The 4,327-nt window shown below is 42.7% G+C and overlaps 1 non-coding gene across 1 annotated transcript; it reads left to right on the top strand.

Moving 5' to 3' along the window:
* The first annotated feature begins 3,400 nt into the window (after positions 1-3,400).
* On the top strand, positions 3,401-3,505 carry TRNAL-CAA (transfer RNA leucine (anticodon CAA)). The gene is made up of 2 exons: positions 3,401-3,438; positions 3,461-3,505. It is a non-coding gene; the product is annotated as a tRNA-Leu (tRNA).
* The last annotated feature ends 822 nt before the right edge of the window (positions 3,506-4,327 follow it).

The following is a 4,327-nucleotide window of genomic DNA, read 5'->3' as shown; positions in this document are numbered from 1 at the left end:
AAACCCCATCTCTACTAAAAATACAAAAATTAGCCAGGTATGGTGGTCAGCCTGTCTGTAATCCTAGCTACTCCGGAGGCTGAGACGGGAGAATCGCTTGAACCCAGGAGGCGGAAGTTGCAGTGAGCCAAGATTGCACCACTGCACTCCAGCCTGGGCGACAGAGCAAGACTCCATCTCAAAAACAACAACAGCAACAACAAAAAACCATAAAATTGAGATATCAGGAGTTTAACATGCCATAAAGGAAGAAAGAAAAAAAATATGGTTCAGCCGGGCGTGGTGGCTTACACCTGTAATCCCTGCACTTCGGGAGGCCGAGGCTTGCAGATCACGAGGTCAGGAGTTCGAGACCAGCCTGGCCAACATAGTGAAAAACCCTGTCTCTACTAAAAATACAAAAATTAGCTGGCATGGTGGCAGGCGCCTGTAGTCCCAGCTACTTGGGAGGCTGAGGTAGGAGAATTGCTTGGACGAGGGAGGCAGAGGTTGCAGCAAGCCAAGATTGCGCTGCTGCACACCTACCCGGCTGACAGTGTGAGACTCCATCTCAAAAAAAAAAAGAACGAAAAACAAAAAGAAAAAAGATGGCACAAAAAATGACCATGATTAGAGGTAAATCTATAGTATGAAAACATTACGAGGACACTAAATGTGGGCCACAGTTGGGTTTTAAAAATTGACATGGGAACCTTGTTAATTGTATGACTCCTAGTTTCCATAAGATGGAAATAATTAAATGTTTAAGGGACATAATGGGATTCTTGTTAGTAAGAGAGAGGAATTTCTGCTTGGGTTCTCGGTAAATAGAAACTGTATCCCAAGAGTTTACTTTTCATAAAATAAGTCTTACAAATCAATAAGGAAAGATGGACACCTCATAAAAATTTGGTAAGCAGTTTACTGAGGAAGAAGTATAAAAATCCTTTAAACATGAATATTGAACCTCACTAATAACAAATCTGTAAAAAAAAAAAAAAAAAGCCATATCATTTTTTACCTATTAAAACGTACTGGGCACGGTGGGTCACGCCTGTAATCCCAGCACTGGGAGGCCGAGGCGGGCGCATCATTTGAGGTCACGAGTTTGAGACCAGCCTGACCAACTTGGTGAAACCCTGTCTCTAAAAATACAAAAAAATTAGCCGGGCGTGGTGGCGCATGCATGTAGTTCCAGCTACTCGGGAGGCTGAGGCAAGAGAATTACTTGAACCCAGGAGACAGGTTGCAGTGAGCTGAGATCATGCCACTGCACTCCAGCCTGGGCAACAGAGCAAAACTCAGTCAAAAAAAAAAAAAAAAAAGCTGGATAAACATTGATATAATGGTTTCACTTTTAGAAATTTAAGGAAATAATTATGGATGTTTGAAAATATGTAAGGATAGTTTTTACAGCATTGCTCATGAAAATAAAAAATTAGAAATAATTCAGTGTTCAAGAATACCAGTTTGATATGGAATATCTGCAGTAATTAAGATTTATACAGGCCGGGCGCGGTGGCTCACTCCTGTAATCCCAGCACTTTGGGAGGCCAAGGCGGGCGGATCACGAGGTCAGGAGATCGAGACCATCCTGGCTAACACGTGAATAAAAAAAAAAAAAAAAAAAAAAAATTAGCCGGGCGTGGTGACGGGCGCCTGTAGTCTCAGCTACTCAGGAGGCTGAGGCAGGAGAATGGCGTGAACCCGGGAGGCGGAACTTGCAGTGAGCCGAGATCTCGCCACTGTACTCCAGCTTGGGCGACAGAGCGAGACTCTGTCTCAAAAAAAAAAAAAAAATTTATACAAAATATCTATAGTACTTAGCAGGTATATATGTTCGTAATATACTCATTTAGAAAGCAAGTTAGCAAATTATTTACCACACATGACCATTTTTTGGAAAAAATGTATGCCATATGAAAGACTAAATATATAAAAATGTTAATAGTTACTTCTGACTAGTGAGATTATGGGTAATTTTAATTTTTGACATGTTTGTATGTTCTACAATTTGTGTGTACTTTGCAATTAGAAAAAAATAATTATAAGTAGGGTAAGATTACAGTTGCCATGTTGGGAATCACTTCCTGGACAATTTCCTTCCAATCGAAAGAAAATATACAAATCTCATGTATTGGAGGGAGACTGGGGAACCAGTGTTCACTGTACTTCTCGAACTAATTTTCTCTCTATCAAAAATAGGATATGAAACCAAGGAAGTCAATGGAAATTAAGATAGAGCCTACTGAAACTCAGTTATTTTTCCATGCAGAAAAGAGACCTAACTTTGCCTTACAAAACGGAAAATAAAATTTTTTTATGTTAATAAATACAAAAAGTAACGTGTTAGGACAAAATCTAATTAAAATATCCAACTTTATATTTCCTCTATCTGAACTTCACAGCCCCAAATACAAGAGTTAAGACGGTTGAGTTAAAATACATTTATTGAACCTCTACCGTGTTTGCCAGGCACTGTTACCTGGACTGCATTGGTCTACACATGTTATTTTAGCAGTGTCCCCGGCCTCTAGGGGCTCTTGTTCTAGTGGGAGGCATGATTTCTGTTTAGTTTCAGGGCTCCATTAAAATTTGTGACCTCGGGGTTTCCCGGCCTGGTGCTCAGATTGCTTGGCGAAGCCTGAGGAACAGCTAGAAAAGTGGGTTAGGCGATGTGGTGCACTCCCCTTAAAAACTGCCGCCGTGTTCCCCGACCTGGCAGTGGACGCTCGGGGCCCATTAATCGGCAATATCTGAGAGCGATAAGGAAGGCCGCGGGCGAGCGCGTCGCTCCAGGAGTTTCCCCGACCTGGGATGGCCGATCCCTCGGCGCGGACACCAGCCTCGCCCATGTGGTCCCTGTACGGACCTTCCCAGCCGTTCCCGGCTGCGACTTTCAGAGCCCAAGACAAACTTCGACGAGTGGCAAGGCAGTGACAAATGGAACCAAAATAGAAGGGCTAAAAGGGGACTTTGCCATAGAACCGGGGTCTTTTGTTAGGGTTTTGTTTTGTTCCTCACCGTCTTCCAAACAATGAAGTCCTAGGGGGAGGCTAACCATAATCAAGATTTCAGTAAACATCAGACGCTGGAGAGCCGATCCAGCGACCGAAGCAAAAGATGTTCTTTCCTTCCTGAAACCTGGGCAGGCTGGGGGCAAAAAAAAAAAAAAAAATTGCACGCGTTTTTCGAGATGGGGATGACAGTTGTAAGGCCCGTAAGAGACTTGATCCAGTTTTATGCATAAACATTTTCTAGTCCTGCGAAGTCTTTTCCTTTTTTAATCCACAAGTGTCTTCCTTCCCTTCTGTTACCAAGCAACCCTGACGTCATCGCGTTTCTGCGTGCATGCACGTCACAAAAATCATTGCTTGTTGATCTCTATTTTAGTGGAAAAATCGTGTCCCTCACGCAGGGTGTCAGGATGGCCGAGTGGTCTAAGGCGCCAGACTCAAGCTACGCTTCCCCGCGCTGGGGATTCTGGTCTCCAATGGAGGCGTGGGTTCGAATCCCACTTCTGACACATAATTTTTTTTTTCCTCTCATTTCGAATCCCACTTCTGACACATGATCTTTTTTTCCCTCTCATTACTTTTGAGGTATCTTGATCTCAGCAGTAGGCATAAACAATTACCAACGTATATTTTTAAGAATCGGCTTTTAAATTTTTCTCAAAGGGATTGTCCAAACTAAAAACATTAAAAGTGGAAGCATCGCGATATTTTTACGAAGCCGCGAGATTTGGGGTAAAAAACGCCTAATAAATGGCAAAGATTACTAGAGGTTGGTGTCTGTGCTGCAATGCGAGATAATCCGGAAGTCGTGGAATTCGGAACCCAGGTAGCTTCCTGCCTCGCCGAGGGAATGGAGAGAAGGGGCTCTGGGCGGATTCTTTTCCCGCTTCTCGACCAGCACACGCTGTGTCTCAGATCCAAGCCCTCCCCTGGATACTTGCTGTAGCACTTTCTTACCAATCTCACAGCCCTGTGGCTCGTGACAGTGCAGTGTCTTTAAAAATCTTACACAGGTCCTCTGCTCTCCTATTTTCAAAACTCATGTAGCCCGTTCTCAAAAATGTCTTTCGTAAACTATGCACATTCACACTCGTTTCGGCATCTGATCATTACCGTTCAGTCAAAATTGAGTACCATTTTAACCACTGAATGAAATATGAAAGCTGTACCTTCCTCTCCCAAATGTAATCACCGTGAAAAATTTATTGTATTTCTTACAGTTCTTTTTTCTCTGCATTCGCATATATGTATAACATTTTGGGGTTTTTTTTACAGAAATGTAGTCATACTACTATACATAGGGTTCTATGACATTTTTCACTTAATGTATC

Source organism: Macaca thibetana, chromosome 4 (assembly GCF_024542745.1).
Source record: "Macaca thibetana thibetana isolate TM-01 chromosome 4, ASM2454274v1, whole genome shotgun sequence".
Taxonomy (NCBI): Eukaryota; Metazoa; Chordata; class Mammalia; order Primates; family Cercopithecidae; genus Macaca; species Macaca thibetana.
Note: the sequence above shows the minus strand (reverse complement) of the source record. Positions and strands in the feature narration are given on the sequence as shown.